The sequence below is a fragment of the Prenolepis imparis genome, unplaced genomic scaffold (assembly GCF_030444845.1).
Source record: "Prenolepis imparis isolate NDT839.2.m4 unplaced genomic scaffold, iyPreImpa1.0 SCAF_13, whole genome shotgun sequence".
NCBI classification, from domain to species: Eukaryota; Metazoa; Arthropoda; class Insecta; order Hymenoptera; family Formicidae; genus Prenolepis; species Prenolepis imparis.
Window position 1 is genome coordinate 11,172,549 of NW_028141171.1, and position 25,240 is coordinate 11,197,788.

Here is a 25,240-nt window from a genome sequence, read left to right on the forward strand (position 1 = left end):
GCTGGAGAGTCGGGTTGGGAGGGAAGAGGGAGGGCCCCCGGTGAGAGAGGGCTTTTACGGTCGGGGCGCGCGATTAAAGTTTTTGCACACGAAGGAGTGGAAGCCGAAGAGAGCCGGGCGAAAGAAGAGCGTGCAAGAAGGAAAAATCGAGAGGGAGGAGAAAGGGGAAAATCATGCCCGAGCGTATACCGATGAATGTCTCGCGGCTCAATGATGGACAGATGTGATTGGGGAGCCTCTCTCAAACTTGCAATTAGTCGCACGTCATGTTAGAATAATAACGCAACATGCGAATCTCTTTCCTCTTTTCTCCTTGAAAGATATATACATTTGCGAGTTGCGCCCAGTATCTCGGTCGCTCTGACGTTATGGGGGAGCTATTACGGACTAATAAGAAACGCTGCAACAGTTTCCCCGACGAGATTCCTCCGCGACGAGAGGCGAGAGGCGAGAGGCGAGAGAGCCGCGTTAAAGTATTACTGAAATGGGACAACGGATCCGGTCGTACAAAGTAGGGATCTTATGCGGCGTATGAAATCGGTAACTGGACTCTCGGTGCACCGTCGTCACGTTCTAAGTCTAATATCCGCGTCGGTGACTATCGACGCGATCTACCGGCGCGACCGTATCGATAGCCGCGAAAACGAGCGCGGGGAGAGAAGATGGAAACGATCCCGGAACGAGGTGAGAGACTGGGAGGCCGCGAGTAAACACGAGAGAAACGGAGGAAACAGAGACACGGAGAGGGAGGGCCGAAGGGGAGGCGCAATTCACAGGCGCAGGGTTTATGGCGAAGGTGAACAAAGCGGGTGGCGGTAACACGGCCCGTATGCAGAAGTTCTCGTGTTCGTACGTCCGCGGGTAAGCGCGAGTGACACTAATTAATGAAATAATGGCACCGGGACGCGTTCACGGAGAGGAAGGTGTCGAACGAGCCGCGGCTGGGCGTAGGCGGTTATTTACGCTCATTTGTTTTGCGCGCTTTTGTTCGCTTTTATTCGCTTTCGTCGCGCAGTTCGACACCTTTTCTCCTTTTACAGCGAGACGCCTTGTTTGTTTACTCTGTAGACTCTGGATTGAACTTTCAAACTTTCTTCATCCGCTACGTGCATCCGTTCGAGCGTTACGCTGAATAAAAAGAAGAATAATACTTGGTTCACGATCAGTGAACCAAGTATTCTTTTTTTCATCCGTCCTTTTTTATAGTTTATCAGAAATAACAGAACAGCGCTCTCTTTCTCTCTTTTTTTTTTTTAAATAATTTTAGTGTTACGACGATGCTCATCATCGTAATCATTATGCTTATCTTTTCGCTGATCTTGTGTTGTAGAATTACTACCATATCAAAAACAATTCAGGAAGAGGATCGTTCTAGCATACCAGACAAGACTTGCTCGTTTAATAAAAAAAAAATGATATTATAATTAATAATACTCGGTATTATTATAATTATTATAATTACTATGATGATAGAATAGAGAATGTTGTTGCGGAAAAATCGCGAGAAAATTTGATCTTAGAACTAATTTAGACTGGATGTACTATAAAAAATATATATAGTTGATCCGTGTATATAATCGACACACACGACATACCTACACATATAGATCTTATATATCAACATTAATATATTGCCACTATAAATCATAAAACCGTTTCATACACGTAATAGACGCGTATATTTTATTATATATAATGCAGATCACAATTGGAAGCATTTTTAAGAAATTCTAAGAAACATTATAGATGCTCAGTATTGTACAAGACTACATACGCATGTTTGCGATAATCGCGCAATAATAAAGCCTCTTTGTTCAAACTCGTACGTATTGTAAGATGAAGGGATAGCTGCAAGCCGGCTAGTCGTATATTCATTAATATCTGATTCGAGGACTTATTATACAGATCGCCCCAGTTGCACCTGGTCTCACCTGGTACGCAGATATTCGCGTCCGATAACTATGAATGCGATAGGTGTAATTAATACCCGAGGCGCAGCAAATAAAGGAATAGGAAACATGATTTATATATCGGTGTAGATGTCGGCGGAAGCAAACTAGGCGCGAAAAATGCGCCTTCGGTAAAACGCAAGTGGTGGTTAGTAATTGTTTTCTAATGTAGTAGCGCGCGAGAGGGGAAATGTGATATTTAATTTGCGAATGACGAACAGGAAATCCCAGATGCGAGGACGGTTATTACAAGACAAACATACGGACAATTTTGAACTGTCAGACAAGCGCGATAAAATTAAAAAAAATATATATATATAATATTATTGCGTTTGATTGATTTGTGTAAAGTTAGCGTCACGTTCAAACCTCGAATGCACGCCTTAGCCATCAATGCGATCCCCGTACCTATATTCTCTGGGACGAGGCTCGTCGAAGATAAAGTGAAGATGGAAGCGGAGGGTGGAGAGAAAGAGAGAAAGCGAAGAGGCTGGATTGTATGGATGGGAGTGCGAGAGACTTAACCAGTTCGATCTAACCAGCAACTAGTAATTACTTGTAATAAATCATTATTCCATCATTATTGTTTAATTATAATCAAAATCGCGGCTTGAATATTGATTAAACCCCTCTCATGCGTGCAGGAGGAGGGTCCACGCGGCGCAATTCTTCCTGCTTCTTCCACGTTCGCGGAGAGAGCAATCATTAATTTGCTGAGAGCGGTCCCATAGTACACCGCGCGATTAATTCTTTGCGCTATTTCGAGACTACTCTTCGGAGGTGAACGATCGTAACGTTATATTCGTGTTCGATTGAAACAAGTGATAAATCGAAAAAAAAAAAAAAAATATTATTTCCTTTCATGATTGTAATTAGTAATCGAATGGATTGCTAAGAGTTATCGCGACAGTTTATAAGCATGTAATCCAAACGGCTACGCGTTTTCGTGATAAAATACGTTCCGAATCCGAAAGCTTGCCAAATATATACCATCACGTGACAACCATCGTTCGTTAAAATCGCAGAGTATCGATCATGAGAAATATCTGAGAACGTTTCTTCTCTCTTTTCACACCGTTGCAATTCGCGGTTCGCCGGATGAGAGCGAGCAGGAGCAAGTGAGGAAGTGTCTTCCTTCATTGCCGTGCAGCAATCGCGAAGAGAAAAGATATTCCCGTGCACGCAAAGAAAGGGAGCACACAGACGGAGGGGAATCGAATTATCGAAGAAGCCGAGACGAGAGAGAAGAAAGAGAGGGAACAGAAGAGGCGCGTATAGATCGAATCAAGTATAACCGCTCATAATTCTCTGTTGTAATTATTGCAGTCTCGAAGGGTGCGCTCAGGCCAAAGAAATCCTCTTATTTTATTGATTAAATTGCTATTACATTATACATATATTATATACACATACGCAAAAAGTAATTCTATGGAAGTTGAAAAATCTCCTACTAGAGATTCTTTAAAAGTGTGCGCGCACATTCCAAAATCTGTGCTCTCTACGATTCTTTTACAGTTAAAAAATATTTTTAGATCTCTGATAAAAGTTTGGTGCGAATTTTCTGTGGCTGATCTTTCCGAGGTATAAAAAAACTCGAATATCATTTTCGATTCGACGTGTGGTTCTGGAGATTCGAGCGGGATACAAATCGCGATCCACACATGAGGATACAACCGCAAAATCAATTTCCGCGAGAGAGCCCGTCGTGGCGCGAGCAACAGGCTGGGTCCGATCGACGAAGAGGAAGTAGGCGATATGGTGCGGGCGGAGGGAAGGGGGAACAGAAGGTGCCGTTTCGCTGCCACGGGATTTGAATACGCGGCGAATTAAATCGGCGGGCAATCAAACTTTTCAATATCCCTGCTCATGTCGCATATATGCCATAAAACGCCTGACTTCTTCTCCTCCCGGCGTTCCTTTTTTCCCCACCGTATATGCGTACGTACGTGCATGTATCGCCGCCGCGTGTGGATCGGGGGATTGGCGAGTCGCAGGGAAAGGGTCACGCGGCTGCCCTCCTCTGAATTTAATTCAATTTAACATCATCGACGTCCAATGTCGCACGATTTGACCCCTCGATAATCGCGGCTGGCGACTACGTCGCATTACCAAACGGAGTTTTCGTCGGGGAGACTGAATGGGAACGAAATAATGGTGGACGGCTAATAGTTGCCACCATATAACGACGACGCAATATGATTATAAGTAACACGAGACCAAAAGACTCCCTCCATTTGGCCCTTTTTTTCTCCCTTTAGATAATTTACTCGAGACAATCATCGAAAATGGACCGTGTAAAATGGGCTTTAAGTCGGCGAGCAGCGGCAGTAGCAACAACGAAGCTGGAACGTCGCATCTCCCTCTCAGTGTATGAAACCGTCCACGGAGCGGCTCTAACATGGCTCATTAGCCTACAGCGTCGCTAATGAAAGCTCGTTACTCGGATGCATGCACGACAAAGGGGGAGAAAGGGGTCAATCCTCGATGCGGAGGTTCGAAGAGACGAAGGACACGATGGGGTACCGTCTGTAGGAAAACCACTCGATGTATTTTGCGCCCGATGACTTAGTATTCGCAGCACCGCCCCCGCGAGTGTCACTGTATATGTGCTGGTTAACCGCCGCGATACTGACATGTGTATACATACATATACACACACACACACACACACACATTTAGTGCACGCCGTTCAATGGTGAAAGAGAGAGAAAAAGACAAGGGAGAGGGTCTTATCTGGAACCGCGGATCTAAGTTGATTGGGTGTGAGGTACAAGGCACTCTCTCTCTTCTCGCGCCCTACGTCGAAGAGCCGAACAAGACCGAGAATGTCGTAACCTTCGACCAGGGGCCTTCTTCTTCTTCTTATTCCTCTCTCTTGCCTTATATCCTCTTTCTCGCGATCGGCGCCCCGACTCCGTTCGCCATGTCGGATCAATGCTGAGGATTCGTTTATTGTTTCGTGCATGAGATCCCGTATCTGGTAAATACGAGCATTCGCCAGACAGACTAAATGAACTTGCAGGATGGTTTACGACAACATTACTGATGCGATCCACGCCGAAGGGAGTCATGATTTGCCCGTATAAAAAAATTAAACTTTTCAACACGTGTAAGGAGTAGCATTTATTCAGTTTTAGTTTAACTAAACTAACACAACCGTCAAATCTTTCTTATCACGTTAATGTCTATAAACTCGTGCAAATTTGCACGCGTATTAATAAGTTGTAATTATATAATAAATATAAGAAATTTTAAAAATGCAGCTGATATTAACAGCAATGTCTCCTTTAAATTGATTAGATTGCGTTAATTAAATTAATTAATTAGATGCGTAACTTAGGCTGCCGCAATGCAAAAGTCGCGATGTTTTCAATGCATTCATTTACACGCAAGATACACGCGCACTGCGAGAGAAGCAGATAATGGCGCACAGAAGCACGTCATCGCCGGCGGTAACAGGGCGGAACGGCCTTGTAAAAGCTTCGGTATTCCCTAACGTGGATTTCCTCGTCGGATGAAAGACGCCGACGCGAGCCGAAAAAGGGGTGGCCGCGGACAGCTCTTTGCACCTTTGCCGCTTTATGACCGCTAAGTGTACCCAAATCCCATTCCGCGCCATAAAATCCTTAGAAGCCGCGTGTCTGCTCGACGGGAGGCAGAATATTTCTCATCGATGCTTACACGTTGACGTATGTGTACGCGGTCCGAACCGTTCAGCACTTATACGATATTTCTATTTACTGTCGTGCTTGTCGTGCTACTACCGCAAAATCTAAAAAACATCGGGTCAGGTAAACTACTTTATAATATAGACGGTCGCTAGAGTTTGAACGAGAGCTTGATACATATATGATCGTGTTTAATTTCTTACGATTTAATAGTTTTTCGTAATCATTTAAAAAATTTTAATCAACACACTTTTAACTCATTAAAATGGCAACGAGATTAATGAGTGAGAAATTCTATACAAATGTTGGAAAATGAAATATAAAATATAAAGAAACGAACGAGGATAAAAGGAGGAAGTGCCGCGATGAACAGAGAAGGACAGCGAGAAGAAGAGAGGAAAAAGGAGCAGAGAGCGGATGAAGAAAACTACGTGGGTAAAACTATACGCCGCGATATAGTCGAACCTCGGCGTCGAACGTTATTAGCCCGGCGGATCGCGCGCGGCTTCCACGGCATATCCCAGCTCCTACCGTATTATTACGCGCAAAATGGCTCATTATTATCATTATTATTTTATATTTCCTCCGCTTCATCAAGGCCCCGAAACCACCAAAAAGCAAAAAGCCCACGAAATTAATATAAATAAAAGCTCTGGACACAGAACGGCCGGCGTACTGGCAGGAGAGATACCCGAAGATGGAAAGAGCAAACCGGGTAGAAGGGAGGAATATATATATATATATATATAAGAAGCGAAGGGTGGAGGGAGAAAGGGAAGACACATATATAAAGGAAGAGGGACCAAGGAAGAGGAAGGAGAGAAAGAAGGTAGAGAGCCCAAGTTGCTGGCTGTATACGGTCGCCGGACTTTGTATATATAGCTAACATGGACCGCGGCGGCGGCGACGGTGAAGGAGGCGAAGGAGTGGGAAGAGGGGCGGCCGATATTAACAATAATTATTGGTTCGAGCCTCTCTCCATCCGTGATCTTTCGAATCTCAAGATCACAAGTGAGATCAATTATGTCCGTCTGATTAGCCCGGGCCCCCGATCGGTATACAGACGCGGGGTATTTTACGAACGGGCGCCCCATCGATTGCACGTGCGTGTGAGTCCTCCCTTTGGCCCCCTGTTTCACCCTCCCTTCGCCACCTGTGTCTCGCGGTCAAGTCGGGCTTCTGCTCTGCCCCCTTATCCTCCTGTCCCCCCTCTTGTTTTCGTCCTCTCAAATATTATGAGCAGCGCGCCCGCGCACGCTCGTATCAACGTTATTATGTGAAACGCAGCGTCGTTTATAAAGACTACCTCCCCCCCGTTCCACCTTTCTTACTCCTTTAAGTCGTCCTCCATTTTCAGTGTTGATCGTGGGTAAATTCTTCCATAAAAATAAGGAGACCGATCGTATTATCCTTCGCGGTCACCGACCCGGACATCCACCCGGCCAAAAATTGCATCGTTTTTGCTCGATAGCGTTGCAATTCCTTCCGTCCCCCTTAACTTCTTCTTCGCGTCCCGGTCTTTTCATTGGAACAGAAAGATTTTCGCACGATAGTGTGCGAGCATCTATCGACGTGTACAAGCGTTTTATCTGTCGCGCGAGAACCGCTTACAAATTATCCGCAATCGATATGGCTGATAGATCGATGGATCGAAGCCTCGAGAGAAGAAAGCCCGCATCCACGTGGAACCAAATAAAAGACTATGCGCATATTAAATGTCCGGAAATCTTTTTACCGTGAAGCGAGACAGCGCACGATACAGGTCATAACAGCTCGATTATTTATCATTCGACAACAACGAGAATTCTCTAATTTTTCTTCTCAAGTTTGCATAATTTTCGTAAATTTGTTTAAAAATGTTAAGTCCGTGTTGAAATGTATGAGAGATAAAATATAACATAAAATAACATATTAATAAATAATTATACATTGTATGTTAATGAAGTAAAAGTAAAAAAAAATAATATAATTCCGCATTATTAATTTATTGTGAGTACAAAGTGGTAATATGTGGTAGATGCAGACGTCATACCTGTCACCCTGACTAGATTCTATCTCGAATGTCGCAAACTCGGAGGCGAAACGACGCGATATGACACCGCATGCGGGTCGACACGGCCGTAAATCAATACGGTGTACTCATAATGAACAATGAGACACGGAGTCCGGATTCATGCAATCACCGACGACGACGACGACAGCAACTCTCTCCGCAGGTGGACCAACGAGGATGATTATCTCTGGCTAAAACCTAGTCTTGCGCTCGCGCGTTTCTCGATCATAGACTAGGCGTGTCCGTTATAGACGATGAAAACGGCAAAGCGGTCATTCGCGAAGGTATAGAAGTTGAGAGAGAGAAGAGGAAGATAGAAAGAGCTATGCACATCCACCTTACCCCCATAAATTTTGCGCGACGATACTTTACGACGCGCGGCACCGCTTCGCATCATTATCGCGCGTAGAGGAAACATCCGCTCTTCCTCGAGGATACGAGTGCCTGCGGTTTGCGCGGCGCTCGCGAACGATCGTAACGTGTATGTTATTTTTCCGAGGATACCGAGTATCCCAGGGATACCCGATCTCATCCCGAGCCATGGACGAGGCCAGTTTTTCCAGTTCTAAGGTTGATTACGTTCTCGATAACTGCTAGTCTTTTCTAAACACTGTCGCCAGTTAATACGAAAGCGAAAGATCAGTCGGCAAGGATCGCGAAATACGTGAGCGAGCTTTCGTCGTTAATTAGCGCGCTGGGCATCCGCCCGGTGTAGATGATAGATAAAGACAATCGCGAGGCAGACGCGCGAGATTGAAACGTATGTTCGTCGCGTCTCGCAGAGTCCTGTCTGAGAGTCTGAGAAAAATGTTGCAATGATATGTCGTAGGTTTAATTCGAGATTACGGAAAGATAGTATTCGATTAAATACACCGAGATCTCTGAAAATATGTACATATACACACTATTGCAGTCAGTTACACTTTTTCCTGCCTACTGTTAACATAAACGTTAATCAACCGACTAAAACAAGAAGCGGCGAGTAAATAAGATTTAATTAAAAATATAAACGTGGGAAAAAATGTGGAGATACATGTTTTTCTCAAGGTGACTATCAAAAGTAATATAATCGGTAAATATAATGCAATCTCAAGTGCATAACCTTGAAGATAAACATTTATTTATTCTCATATCTATTAATTGCTCATATATGCTAATTTCCGTAATTTCTATACAATTAGCTGAAGCACAAACTTCCCTTCATTGGCGATATCGAATGTGTTTTTTCAATGACGGACGAGGAGTCAAACGACGGACGTTATCGCGGACTGCGACGTTTTCGCCATTGTGACAAGCTATTACTCGGCATGGCGTTTCATTCCCGGACACGCCAAGCGCCTTTTTACAAACAACTTGTCACCGAATCGATTCGTTTCATCTCGCCAACGAGAGCGAGGGCAAGAGAGAAAAAGAGAGAGAAAAAGAGAGAGAACGCCGAGGGGCAGTATCGTCTAGAGATCGCAAGCAAGTGACTCTATCTCTGCGCTAGTAGAACATATCGGATTACGTGTTTTGCATCGTGCTGCGAGTGGCCGAGCAACGAACGAACGAAGGAACAAAGAGGACGGACGGAAAAGTATCGGAGAACATATGAAACAGCGAGAGAGAGAGAGAGAGCGAGGAAGAGCAATTTGCAGTTAAGCGTTAAGCTACGTAAGACGATGGGATAATTATAGACCGCGAGACCAAAGTTCCCGAGATATCGAATTTCTGCGGTGTCTCCCGTAACGCTATTCTTTTCGCCGTCGAATCTCGAAAAGAGTCACTTTATTCATCTTTCGTGTTACCATATATAAACTGGCCTATCCTGAAAGAATATCGATTGAATAATAATAATCTCTCGAATAACGTTTTCAAAATTTCGACGCTATTGAGAGATCCCTCTTTGAATAAGATTATATATGTTTTATGACTGTGTTCTCTCCTAATAGCAATCTCCCTTTGAAAGACTTTTATAGTTGGATAACGATGTCCGCATGACTGATTAATATAATAATCCGGTTATAAACTCCTAGTATCGAGTTTCGGTGATCGTAAATCAAGTTCGCGTGCCGAAATCATGTAATCAATACGCGAAGCTCGAATCCGTTATGAGAAGTCACGCGTCCGATCTACCGTCAAGAGAAAAATTTACAATCAATCCTTGCACCGGGTCGAGATACATATGCATGCGCGTAAATAGCTGCGGAAGCGTGTTGCTTGTGCTCGTGCAAGCAACACCGCGAAGGAACCGCACGTCGTAACTGCAACCTTTAAAGATGAGGAAGAGAGAGAGAAGGGGGGAGGGGGAGGGGCAACGATAAAAATGGCGACCGACAGATAAATCACGCTCTATCACTTTGGCTTTTTGTGCGGTTGCTCGTGTGCCGTTTACAACCCCCTCTTCTCCCGTTCTTCCCTCCGTCCTGACCGCCGCCGTCTTCTCCTCCCCCGCGAAGAATCATATGCGCGGCGCCATGTTCATGTACCTTACGGATCTCGTGGAAGTTGAATAGCGAACGGAGAGAGAAGGGATGGAAAGGAAGGAAGGAAGGAAGAATCCCTGGTTAGAAGGATTCGACCCTCCAGGACGTTCGGTGGAAGGAGAGAGCCAAGATAGATGAGGATTGCTGATGGCACGAGGATGAGGAAGCGGGATGGAAGATGGAAAAAGAAGAAGAAGAAAGAGAGAAAAGGTCTGACGAAGGATGAGGAAGAAGTATACCGAGGGTCCGAACCCTCCCGCGGTGAGAAGCTATCGAAGGTACAAGCATTTTTCACGTAATAACCCGCAACGCCTAGAGAAACGATTGATCGATTGCCCGACGCACGATTTTGCCTGTAAAGGAGCTCCGACGCGGCGCTTTTTCCCGGTGATTGCGCTCGCGCACCTTCATGCTAATGCTATCCTCCCACCGCTGCAAAAATCGGGGAACGATGAGCGAATGATCGATGGAAATTAGCTTTGCCCCTTGGCGGCAAGGAGGACCGCCGATCGATTGCCGGCGACATTCGGCTTTTTTCGCGATTGCCGGTTTTGGTAACTCGGCATTCCGCGAACGTATAAATAACTTATGCGTAATACTCTGACTATATTAGCCTTTTATAAAACAATTTCGCTATAGGAGTAAGAAATATATATAATTCGTTTATGAAGAAATACAGAATTCAATTATAAAACGGTGAAAATTAAATAGAATCCGAGAGAGAAAATTACGTGTAACGTTGCGAAAACTCGTCCCGGTACAACTTGTGTTTTTCACGATGCTCGATCATTTTCAAGATATCCTCGAGGGGAGATTTCGCTAGTCGTTCTGCGGCCGCAACGATGAGCAAAATTGTCGGAGAGGCGACGTAATGTCGGATGTCTTTATGGGGAGATAAGTGGTTTGCGCTAATGCTCGCGCACCATTAAAATACGACGTATACTCCGTAATCTCCCCGGAGAAAGTTTAACGCCGAGCTGGAAAAGTAGTCGGGCGCGGTTTTGAAAATTTTCTTATATAATATTTTTTATGATACCGATTTACGTACCGGTCAATTTCCTGACGATAAAAATCATTTGCGTTCTTGTGTGCTTATCAAGATTATATTAATTATAAAGTCTTTTTATCAGCATATATTTTGCTATATACCGTTATCTTATCAGCCGAGAGGCAAGTTTGTTTTAAATTAATTATTCTAAATAAATGCCTAATAGGAATATATACGCGTACGTTGGATATACGTTCGATTATCGAATAATATTATAATCGACAGATATTTCTTTCATTTCCTCACATCGTGTTCACGATTTGTTATGCGGAACATATCATCGGTTATCATTATCATTTGCATATTTAAGATTCCATTTACATAGCCAATATTCCCTAACGCGTATACGTATTCGAATATCTCGTATAAAAAAAAATTTACCATCTTTTTAAGAGTGAAAACATAGCCGATATGAGACCATAACCATATGCCATTGACAATAAAACTAATTGTTAGAGGAGACGGAAATCTAGGAGCAAGAGGAAGAAAAATGATAAGATGGGACGAAGAGACGAGGCAAATGTATAAGAAAAAGAGAACACCGAGAAGACAGATTGGAAGAAAGGGCAACAAGAAACAATATGAATATATATATATATATATGTAATGTGAAAACTGCAGACATTCCGAGAATAATTTATCGAGATTTTTCGAATGGCTACCGAGATGAGATTCACTGTGTAATACGATGTCTTCTTCAATGTAGCGCAGGAAATGCTCGCGCATGTACGATTATTAGATAGAGAGGCGGTGGTCGCCTAACGGCCGCGCTAAGCGGTTTAGCGGTTACCGTCGTATTGGATTGTATTTATTACCCAGACTGCTTGCTCTGCGTCTCTCGGCGTCCCGACAACACATGCCCTATACGTTTCCTTTTATTTTCCCAGTCGATCGTTTCTCGCCGCGCGAACGACGTTGTATCGCCCGTCGTTATCGCGATAACACCGCGAAAATATGATCGGCGTATAATATTTCCGCATCCCGCGAGGCGAAATAGTCGACGACTATTGATGACGATGCCGAGCAACGATCGGCGCGCGATCGTTAAGCCATCTTCATTAGACCAACTCTTGCGACGCGATTACTTGCACTTAATATCTCTTTATCTCTCGTTTCTCGTACCCTTTTCCATTAATCGCATCGTTTTCTCTATTTTTTGCAGGTAAGGAGGAAGCCTATAGTAACACGCAAGAAGCAGAGTGGCGGAGTATATTTTCTCGCGAATGGAGGCACAACGGTAAGAGAAATAGTAGAAATATATATATATTATTACATACGCAAAACAGCGCCTCTCTCTTCCTATCTTCTCGCCGCTTCTTTCGAATTGACCGTGACGTGTATGCATCGTGGACGTTATATATACCGCCGCGATACCGTAGCTGATCCACGATGAGTGGAGCGAGAAGGGAAATTCTCATAGAAACGGGCAGGAGGAACTAGATAAATATGTCAGAACGACCTAAGCAACGAATCTCGCTTCTCTCGGACTGGGGAGGAACTCGTGTAAAGGATAACCCCGCAAGGGTCTAAGGATAACCTCGCTCTACAAGCGAGAAAAACGTGAATCAGCTGAGACAGGAGAAAAGAGGAGAGCGTGCGGAGAGATGCTGTGGGTATTAATCGTTCTCACCTCGCGAAGAACGTGCGTTCGCGCTTGGATTCCCCATCAGGGTCGACGTCTTTGGCATCTATCTTTCTTCGGTTCCATCTCGTTTCCTTCGTATAAGGACAACGACTTCGCTTACAATTAGAGAAGTAAGAGATAAAGAAAGTAAAGAAAGGAAGGTATATGCCATGTTCGTGGACTTTAAGGCTGCGTATAATGTTAAAATTAAACCAGACCATTGTATAATGTTCGCGTGACTAGAGATGCTTAAATCATCTCTCTTTTTCTCACTGTCAATATGCAACCAGCTTGTGCACGCTGCTACGTCTGCGTATACTTTACGTTGCAGTACTCGACAACACGCTCTCGCTCATAAAGCACCGCACCGCGCCGCGCCGGTGCATTCGGTTGCACTGTACCGTGTAACGGGGTGTTTAGTGGCCATTTAGCGATCCGATTCTACCGATTAGAGGAAAAACCTTGCATAAACGTCTGTCTCGCATCGGTAGGCACATGTGCTCTACATTAGATATTGCTGCGTGCGCGCATAGGAAGAACTCCCTCCCGTGTATATTTCATGCGGCAGCTTACCGTGTCGTATACGATTGCTATATGCAATTGCCGATGTTCAGCACGCTTCCGTGACGCGATAAATGCGTTTAGAAAAGTTCAATGAACTATGTATTACATAATGTATTAAATAGAATATATATCAGCGCTTGACATTGTCGAACTGAATTGATATCGCGTGTATCTGATACATCGATCAATTTTTTATCGACAATATTATATATCCTTCTCTCGCTTCATTACAGCCCGGAGGTCTCTTCAGACTGAGATAAATACATGACGCAAGATTTATCTCGTAAAATTATATTTATATCATGCTCCCGTCGAGATGTATGCTTTCGAGAATGTCAATGTAGGGGGCCCCTTAAATAACGAAATTATTTTTAAAACCGATAGGGAACTCTTTGGGGGGCACCCAGCATTCTAATCATTTTCTGAAAATATAATTAAAAAAAATAATTTACTGATAATAATTTAAAATATTCTATTCTCGAGATGTAGGATTCGATAACGCGTAAATCAAATTCGATAATTTTAAGGATAACGTTGTCAAGTATTACCGGAACAATGCGAATAAAACAATTTAAGTAACAAGCCGATGTTCGAATAACATTATGTAGGATGCTTAAACTTATCAATATCGCGTGATTGTCTCCGAATATTCATAAATGTCCGATACCGGATACCATAAAATCGCTGGCACGCATCGTTGCGTTAATGAAGGAAGATAACGTAGATCGTAACGACGCTCGTCTTTAGAAACTTGATTATCGCGATAACACTTGTCACAGCCTCGCACGTAAAGTGTAATTTTACCGGTATGTTCGATCGTATCTGATAATTTTTCTCTTTCGCCGGAGAACATTTCTCATTGGAAAATTAAAAATTTCTCGCAAAGAACTTTCTCTTTTTCTCTCAGTCTCTAAAACGATGGAGAATAGAATTATGTAATCAATATATTTCTCATTTTCCACACGTCCTTTTCTCGAATAAACTACTCAATTAAGTTATAACAAAGATGCGGAGCTGAGGGACGATTAAGAAACTCTCCAGATTCGCCAAAGGCGTTAAAACGTTAAAATCGGGGCCATGTCTCGTGATCCCGATCGAAGTCGGTCATTCTCGATCACTTCGTGCCAAAGAGCCCGCGGCTGGCTGCAGCCGAGCGTTTCCTCCAAGTTTAACGAAACGACGACGAAGAAGAAGAGGCTGGGGGACAGGGAAGGGAGCGAGGACGAAAGAGAGGTTTTTAAGTGCGTGTGTATATGCATCGAGGCGTCGAGAAGAGAAAGCGCTCGGTAGGCAGATCGGTACCGGGCTGTAACGCAGGTAGAGAAGGCGATCGAGAGACGAAGGCGCGAGAGAAAAGGAACGGGGAAACTGCGTGTGAGCCGGCACTTTCCAATGCACTTGGTGCGACCGGGAAAGTGCAAGCGTCGGGTTAAGCCGAGCATAGACCTCATTTGCACGTGCATCACGCGCGTGAAAGATGCGCGTTTGCTTCATCAATAAAACGTCCTATTTTGCGTCTCCGTGAAAAAATAGACTCGCCATCCGTGAAAGTTTGCGTCTCTCTACAGAGTAAACAGTAATAAACATTCACGCTGTCACGAAAAAAAATATTTAAACTCGAAATTGTGATTAATGAAACGTTAATTTAAAAAAAAATAAATATAAAGAGCTTGAAAGTTATTAACATATGATTTAATGAAGATTTTTCGACGTTACATTTTCTCGAGTCTATAAAAATTTAATTGGAACTAAAACAATGATGAAACTCGCTCCGATGAGTCTCTTGCAATATTCCTCTCTCTCTCTGTGTATCAGATTGTATTGTTCGCTTCCATTATATCGGATTACGGAATAAACGAGGGGAATTTTATATATGTCGGTCGTTGCCCGATCGACGGAATCCGAAGGTTGCACGCGAGATTGGATTTCGTGAGCGTGTGCGAGTTTAGTTTTACACTTAATTTCACGATCGATCATCGGCGATCCCACGTCTCTCGAGCGTTTTCTCTACACAGCACGATCGAGCAGCTCTGGGGCGCATTCCGTCGCACGCATCTCGTCTCGTCCCGCGACCGACCAGGCTGCAACGCTCAGAGGGAAAAGCACTTTCCGATCGATGCACGCTGCAAGAAAGTCGTGTAGGTGGTCGATTGCGCGCGCGCTCCTTGATTGGCCTATCGATAGGCAGTTATGGATGTGGAGCAGTTAACAAAGTACTTGAGAATTTCTCCGAAGCAGAATGCCATTATATGATTTACATGCAACACTTTAAGCCCGCATACTAATCACCGGTCATGGAGCAACGTGTCAAATAGTAACGCTAGCGATTGATTATTTTAATCACGATTAGACGTGTGTCTCTGACCATCCAGTATATACTTAATTCCTTTTTTCCCCTTTCTCTGTTTGTGTCGTTAGCGTCTTACGAGCTTGCTTATCGACGATATTACAAGAAACCAGCTGTTATTAAAGAAATTTTATTTTACGACTTATATAAATTAATGAAGAGGGAAGGCGACGGTTGCGTCGACAGATTGCCTCCATTTGCGTTATACATTAAGGATTGCACTTGGCGTTAATAGAGAAGTATTCGTGTTATGTGTCGTGAAATTATCCTTAAAGCCGTTTCGCATTACACCGATCGCACCGTCTATCTCGTAATGTAACCGACGATAGTAAGCGATTCAAGCAACAAGAAGGATTCCGCATCTACCGTGAATAATGATACTATTAGACAAAAAGCATTATCGAGTATCTTATTACAAAGTGTCACGTTCATTCTCCAGGACAATAAACTGTTTCATTATTTTACCATTACGTTGCCAAGTTAAAACAAAGAACTGCGTATCGAGGATAGCGTATCAACAAAATCGTTGGTGTTACGAATTGTAATCATTTTCGCGATCGAAGCAAGAAAGACGATAGACGAGATAGGAAGAGAAATTTCACGGTAAGACTTACGTAATGGCGTTTCGTTCACGCCGCTATTTCATTATCACGGATTAATTCTTCCGCGTTTGCCAAGTTATTCATGTCCCATCTCGGAGAGAATATTTAAAATATATGTGGAAATATATAAATGCGGAAGAAAAATAAAAATCGAAGAAATTTCTGTTCGCGTATTTATCGTGAAAAAGAGTTAAATATCCATCAAGTAGAGCGAAGGATTGTTCCGAGCCTCGGCGGGACACGTTGCGGTTATCTCGCGTATTATAGCACTATAATCCAGTAAGGGATGGCGCGAATCGCCAGCTCAGGGTCAGTTAACCCAGTCTCCTCCGGATCGACTTCTTCCGAGTTACACTTAATCCGTTCCGCGCTCCCATCTCTCGCGCACGGAAAACCGATGGCTCTCCGCTCGGTGTAATCGGAGATAAGCGACAAGAAGAAGCGCAGCGAGATGCGTGAGTGACGACCTCGATTGACCCGTCGATCCGTCACGGTTCTCCCGGACGATAAAAGGGAAGAGAGGGAGAAAGAGGGAGAGGGTCTCTCTCTCTCTCTTTCTCGTACAATTAGTCGAATAAGGTGCAAGATCGAAGGATCGTGCGCGTCAAGTGGAAGCCTAACGCCTCGCGAGTGCGAGAGTATCGAGAGTGCGGGTCGTGCGTATGTGTAAGTGCGCACTTGGTGCGCGCCGGCCGAAGATAATACACGCGAGACACGCGTGTTTCACTAATGGATTCCCCTGGGGCCGATTCGTTTTCGTCGCGTCATCCCTACGCGGAATTTGATTAATTACGACCGCACGACCGGCCCCGGTAATTACTTTCCGATAGGATCCGCGCCTCTCTTCTCACTCCCGACCAATCATCTTTTCCATTCTGCCCTGTACCTCCTCTCTCCCGCCTTCCCTCCCACCCGCTCTCTCGCTTCGACGGAAATTCGTCGTTACTCTGGCTACGCGATCGATAAGACCGATAACTCGACAGATCGCATTCCGATGCTCGAGATGGATACCGAACTCTTTTCGTCTTCCTCTCGCCTCTTTTTGTCGCGGAAGCGCTCGTGAGAAATTCCGTATTGTTCTTCCGAGATCGGAGGAACTTCAATGTCTCCCTGATTATACGAAACATTAACGCGTGGAAAGGAAATACTTCTGTCTTGTTTTTGTAGTGTCATTATATGGCTTAGTATGACATAATAAGGAATAATAGTTTTCCTCCAGGGTAATTACGAATTAACAAGGAAACCGCAAAATAAAAAAACTTAATCGTTACAATATACCGTTATAAAATAATCTTAAATGAAAAATGTATATATATAAGATAGATACAGTCAAATTATATCGTTATATGCGCTGGCACCTGAACAATCTCTGACATTATCGATCCAGTACAGATGTAACGCGAAATGATATAATTAGCAGTAATTATGGGCAGCCAGAATTCTAATCATTTTTTAAAAATTTAAAGAATAGAGGCCCAACTTTACAGAGGTGGCCCCTAAACCTCGCGAGGGCGTCAGATGTACTGAAATGCCGGAACGACATTAAAATTATATTTCATATATACATCGCGTTGTAATAGCGTATAAATAGGAGCCTCGGTCGCGTACTAATAACTCTCGTGCGGCCGGCAGCGGAAGAAAACGCCGGGGAAGCTTTACAGTGCATCAATAATGACCGGTGCCGCTTTAAGACAGAACAACGTTACTTTGATGCAACTTGGATCCTTCATTAGGCGCTACCGATTGACCGGTAGGTAGTAAGGTAACCGTGGTGCATGCATGCATGCATGCAGAACGCTCGACAAAAAGCGTACGCGTGCAAAGCGTTTCGCAGCCTCGGGGCGCGAGCCGGAGAGATTCCAGATTCTCGACACCACTTATCTCCCCTACAACTTTCTGCGGAGCAGATGAGAGGCGCCGATAAAAGTGCATGAAATATATCGATAGGCTGTGCACATACGTATAATCTTGATCGACGATCGGGTTATTAATAATTCGCCCGCGTTTCGCCCATTGTAAATCACGCGAAAAACAAGTTGTCTGCCAGAACGGCTGCCTTCGCACTGCGAGCGTTATAACTGGTTTCCTCTTCCGGAAAAAAAGTAAAAAAAAGGAAAAAAAAGGAAAAAAAAAGATAAAAAAAGAGAAGGAATAAATACAACGCGCACGCGCGGTTTAATACTGGTAGCGGAAGGAACGTGCCGGCGTTACGCGAATCCGGGATGTTCTTCGGGGAAAAAAAATGTATTAACCCTTTATCGAGATGCCTGTCACGCTCATCGATATCCTGCATTTTGTCTCGGAAAAAATAATCAATATCAAGAGGCTCATTTCGATACGTACTATTGGCTTGAATTTATAGATCCGCGATCGGTATTGCGTGGTATAAAATCATTACAAATAATATTTACAGAGTGGACGTATTAAAAAATTATATCGATGTACATGTATTTCTTTATCCAAGATGTGGGTATTCGAACGCAGCGTAGAGATAAAATAATGATAGAGCAATTAATTGCGAAGCGCGACGCGAGGTTTCACGCGACTGTATCGTAGCCAGTAGTAAACTGTAATTTTTTTTCGCGCATCGCCAATCCACTTTAACTATTGGGGCAGTCAACGCGGTTTATACGGACCCGTAAAAACCGTTTATCGTTATTACGCATGCAAAGCTGGTTTCATACGCCTGCGGCCACACCAGAATTCCAGATTCTCGTCACGGTCACTTATACAACTTTGTTTCCTGTAATGGCATCACGCGATATCGGCACTGTAATTGTAACAAACAACCGCGAATTCGGCCGGAACTTGCGCGGACAAAACCGTTGCACGATAATATAAAAACCAACATCAGAAACTAAAATGGAAAATTCGAATAAGAATTTGTGCAGTCTCTAAATAGGCGCGACGTCGCATCGTAGAAATTATACCCGGCGATTATAAACGAGACATTATTGGATCGCACTTTTCGAAGGAAGGCTTTAAGTCCAAGTCCGATAAGAAACGAGAGCCAAAGCCAATACCGCTCCGTCCTCCCCGTGCGTGCCGCATGCGAAAGAGTCGTGCACGCATGTAGGCACACATGCCGCACGTTCCCTACAGCGGCGAACCTAACGGTAAAAGCCGGGATTCGATTGGTACGCGAGATGCCGACGAGAGTAACGAAGAAGAGAGAAACCGTCGACGCGGGCGAGGGAGGCCGGCACGAGGGGCGGATAATTACCAGAGGAGAGGAAGGGGATGCTTAAGGGATACAGTAAATGGCGGCAAGAGATACTAGATACCGCGCTTGTGAAGAATGGAAACGATAACGACGATCGAGGACACCAATAAACTACTGGTCGCGCACCTCTATCTCGCTAAAGCCGCGGTGTAATTATTCCGTAGCGGAAAAACAAATAACGTATATCGACAACGGAATCTGCAACGTTACTTTTGCCGAGCCGGATTTCAAGGCCTATTCATCTAATCAGGCAGATAATTCGACGAGAAAGCATCCTGGACGCGCGGCCGGATAACAGGTTTCTAAAAAAATGGTATGCTCCTTTCCTGCAGTCGGCGTGCGTGATAGAAAATCTACTACGTAATCGCACTCTTAAACAACTGTCATTTATATCTAAACTATCATTTATACGACGATGCAAAAGAAACGCGTTTTACTTATGTGTATTTTTGAAAAATAGTTTAATTTTTCACACATCTGATTAGGTGGCTGTTGGAATTTTTCTCTCCTTTAATCTCGTTAATATCCTTATATCTCGTGTGTACGAAAGCGATCAATTTTGAACGGTACAAGTATTACACACAGTGACAAAAATTACAAATAATTCTGCGGGATATGCGATTTTGAAGTTAGAACGTGACTCGTGAGCAGCGTGGCTAACACCACGCCAAAGAAGCCGAGGGCTCGTTTCGGGAATCAAAAGAGACGCTCTGCTGTTAATATCATACGCTGGCATTCGATGTTCATCTACATAAGCAGATGCGCGGTTTATTACATGGAAGACGAAATGTGGTAGGACGGGAAACGCGCGCGTGCATATACGGCAGCCCTGCATCTCGAGGTATGCGAGCCCTTTTCAAGGTATCATAGTTTAGCCAGAAAAGTTAGTCTATCATTAAATTAACCTCGCCTTTTAATTATCTCTTCCGTCCCTCGCACTTCAATCTTTCCCATTTCGAAAGTGTCGCGTTGATACACAAAGAGAATTTTCTCTTATAGAATTTACTCTGAAAATCATGGTAATCGTGGGACAATATGATATGAAAAGAATTTTATGAGAATTTCTTTGATTAATATTTATCACAATACTTAAAAATAATATCTATTACAATAAAATATAAAATATGTTTGATTAATTTTACTATGTAAATGTAATGTAAATATAATTTTTTTTTGTAAATATAAAATACTATGTAACATTGATCAAACATATTTTATATTTACGTTATATTTACATTATATTTACATAATAAAATTAATCGAACATATTTTATATTTTATTGTGATAGATATTATTATTTTTTATTGTGATAAATATTAATCAGAGAAAGTTTCATAAAATTTTTTCTATACCATATTGTCCCACGGTTACCATGATCTTCATGGTAAATTCTAAGAGCAAATTCTCTCTGTATTTAATTATTTTTAATTATTTTTCAATATTTAATAATTATTTCAAAATTAAATAATTTATTTATTTTATCATATACCTATATTAGATCCATCTTCTATTATATAAATTTTTATTTTAATTTGATAAAAATATGATGGCTATAATTTGTGTATTAAATATATAACATTGTGAATCTCTTTCTCTCTCTCTCTTTCTCATTACATCTCGAGCATTATATATAATAGAATTGGAGATAATAACGCGAGACAAAATCAGATATATAGTAAAGATTCTCATAACTGTTATATATTTTTATAATTTCATTTTCTCTGAACGCTTACAGAGTCAATAATAATAATAATAATAATAATAAACTCAAGAAAAAATATAGTTTTTCTACATAAATTTTAAGAATTTAAAAATATATTAAAAATAATAAATATATATAGTAAAAATACATTTAACTATGCTAAGCAAAAAAATTATTTATTTTTAATCACATTGCTAAATTAAAATTATATCTGTATTAATAAAATTATTATTTTTTTATTGTCTTATTATATAAAAAAATTTTTTTAACTTTTGATAAAATATTTATGGCTATAATTTAAGTACTAAATATATAACATTATATGTGAATCATTACATATCGAGCATTATATAATATTAAAGACAATAACATTACTAACGCTCACCGATAAAATTTTCGCCGCTCAGATTTCGCTGCACTTCAGTAATCCATACTCCGCCGCATATATCCAAATATATCCAATTGACGAGGGCACATTTTGCACTATCACAAATTAATATGCTTTTATATAGATCACTCATACACTCATACAAACGCCTCATATGATTTCGACACTCCCGCACTGACGACGAGATACGACGAAATACGCGATTTATTTTCGAGACGGAACGAGAAAACATGGAAAGAGAGAAAAGTCTTTCTCAAGACTCCCGTTTCGTGGAGTCCCGTTCGCGGCGTGTTGCTCGTGACGTCACGACGTCATACGTCACTCGTACTTGCTGCTCCGGTAATACTCGCGTCCATTTTGAATCTCGCTCGGTGCATTCCCTTATTGTCTCAAGATGCAGTCTTGCGTGCTAATTACCGCTCCAGGATACTCGTCCGATGTCGACTCGGCACCGGAGACCCTCGCCGAACATGAATTCGACCCTCCTGGCACTCGATCGTATCCACAATTCACCCACGAAGAGGGACGGGCCGCGAGCCTTTGCCTAACGGTCACTGAGCTCGCTCCACCACTTTGCCGGTGCTCTGAGTCGCCACGATTGCTCGAGATAACGCGTACCCGATACTTATTAACGCGGCACGGCGTTAATACAGCACTTTCGACACTAATTCGCGACCGCGAATTACCTCGAACCGGGAAAAAATCTCGAAAATACGCCGAATCTACGGAGCTCCGAAACGACCACCGGCAGGAGACTCGACGAGACTACACCAACGCCACCGCGCATGCGCGCCGAAACTTTCGAAACTGCCAGCGTAACTATCCGCGCAAATCGAGAGAATATTATCACGAAGAATAATGATAAAATCTTGTCAATACCACGAGCACACACACATACACACTTTATTCGACTTTCGCGATTATAATGCGTGTACTCGAGTCGCCTCGAGAAGTTACAATCGAAGGAAAAATGCGAATGTTTTGTCCAGCGAGGGGGCAGAGGGGCCGCATCGTACATGCGCGAGCACGTCATACACACGTGACTTCGGCAAGCTCGGTACTTCACGTAAGAAGGTGGAGGGGGAAGACATGCGTCGTCCTGATATTCTATACGGCTCGGTAATCGAATATATATTTAAATGCTTTTTTTTTCTGGACTTTCTCGCAGAGTTTATTTCCATCCGTTTTTTTTCCTTCCCTTCAGCGCTTCGTCTTTATATATTTTCATTAAAAACGTATCACTTTATTTTGTCTTTCTATAATACATTGAAAAAAAAATTGTTAATTATTTCAGAGAAAAATAAATAAAAAATGTCAAATTAATTTTATTCTACACAATGACATTTCGCATACTCGATACCCTTAAAAGATTTTACACAAAAAAATATAATAATAGCAAAAAATAGAATATGTACACTGATTGTGAGAGAATTTTCTCTTGGAATTTACCCTGAAAATCATGGTAATCGTGGGACAATATGATATGGAAAGAATTTTATGATAATTTCTCTGATTAATATTTATCAGAAAAAATAAAAAAAATATTTATCACAATAAAATATAAAATATATTTAATTAATTTTACTAAACACTGAAAAAAATTCATATACTTTTAATGGAAATTACTTGTTCACAAAACCAAAAAAGAAAAATTACCTAATCATCACTATAATTTTTTTCCCCATAGTTTTTATAGTAAAAATACATATTAATGTAAAATATATATAAAATGTCGGTAAAATTACTATTTTTATGCAAAAATCACTTGTAATTTTAAATTTAGTATTTTCACTTTATTAGGACTTTATTTTATAAGCATTTATCCATTTTATTCATAACATTATTTTATAGCATTTATACTTTTATAGCATTACTAACATTTCGTATGTGTAATTCTATGTTTAATGGAATATTTTCAATTCTGAAAATATATATTTTATATGAAATTACATATAATCCGTAATCTTCCATATAAAAGTAATATTGCATGATTATGCTGGGTCGAAAATAAACCCAGCATAATCATGTAATTTCACACAAATATTTTTTTCAGTGATATAATAAAATTAATCAAATATTTTTTATTGTGTTAAATATTAATCAGAGAAATTCTCATAAAATTCTTTCCATATCATATACCACGATTATCATGATTTTCAGGGTAAATTCTAAGAGGATATTCTCTGTGTAACGTGACGTAATTTTACTCAATGTTCGATTATTTTTTACACTGTTAAGAGCGACAAAGAGCTGCACAAAAAACTTGAAATCTAGCTAAAATCTGATATAATCTCTGGATTAGATGGCTGATAATCGTAGTAAATGGATCTACCTGTTTTATTAGCGAGAGGGCCGTTAGGCCTTTCAATCAAAATCTTTAAGCATCGGCATAATCTTGCGAAATCAAAGGAACCGCGATGTTTGTGGTTTCTGTGTTCTATATTCTTTCTAATTTGATATGTCTATACGTTCTCTCTCTTCCTCACTAAACGTAACTCAACATTCCTAGCTCGAATCATTCCTCCTCCCGCGGCACATGTCGGGTTCTCCGTGAATGCGTTCGCGCAGCCGGCGTAATTATTGCGTTGAAATGGCGCTTAACTTGCGGGTAATTTCGCGAGGGCCGATCACTTGCGAAACCACCATGTCGCGCGAGGGACACGTCGACGCGCGCTCACGTAAGCGTCATTATCGTCCTGGCCGCTCAATTTCAACGAATCGGGGGTTCTGTTCCGATGGCCTCGGGTTGCGCGGAAAGCAACGGCCGTTTAATATTCGTGACTTTTTATTTTAGTTCCTGCGCGCGCCCGCGTGCACGCAATCGACTTGTAACTCTACGCCTTTACGATCGCGCGCGGTGACTTCAGTCACCCTGGAGCTCCATCAGAGAGCCTTTCGTACCCACACCGATCCGATCTGATCGGTATCTCCAATCAGCAGTAGATACGTCGCCCGGTAATGTACATTCACGTGCATGTCGCCTAACGGTACCCCGCGGGAACAAGAATCCCGCGTGGTAGAAGGACGGTAGTGTGTCGATCATGCTGGGATTCGAGACCAAGCGGAGAGAAGACTGAAAAAAGAGGATTGAATAACACGAATATAGAGTCTCTTCCTCTCTCTCTTTATTTTTTAATTCAGATATCAGTCTTCTCTCAACGTAGCTTTACAACGAAACAATGCCTGTCGGAAGCTGTTCGATGCGTTTTCGGTAAACAATTAAGTTCAGTTAATTAGATATTTTTATTGCGCATATAGAGCTTAATCAATTAACATGATGCGTTAATGATATTGAATGCTATAGTGAGAGTTTGTTTGCGAAGCAAACAGTAATTAACCGGAATCTTCAGGCTATCTGAATTATTGAATTCTCGGATGCATTGTTCAAGGCGGAGGATGAAAGATGACAGAGTTGGTCTCATATTTTCGTGCAAACTCTCTCGATAAGAATAGCGTTTCGCAACAACCGGTTCGGCGCTGCTGCAACTATGCGCGATATTCTTTCCGGTAACGAGCAAGAAGGGGAGGCACAGAAGGGGGTAGGCGCGCGGCAAGAGCCGGCAAATTAATTTCGTTGTACCGTGAATGTTCGCAGCACGAGCCGTA

The 25,240-nt window shown here is 42.3% G+C and overlaps 1 protein-coding gene across 3 annotated transcripts in view; it reads right to left on the reverse strand.

Moving 5' to 3' along the window:
- Window positions 1-25,240, reverse strand: part of Ds (dachsous cadherin-related 1) — a 270,526-nt gene that overhangs the window by 183,279 nt on the left and 62,007 nt on the right. The window contains exon 1 of one of the 3 annotated variants that reach the window (XM_083053567.1): window positions 21,632-21,954. The exons of the other annotated variants lie outside the window; for them this stretch is intronic. The gene's annotated coding sequence lies outside the window, so the exon portion shown is untranslated. Of the gene's footprint in view, window positions 1-21,631; window positions 21,955-25,240 lie in introns of those variants that run through there. 3 annotated transcript variants of the gene reach the window in all.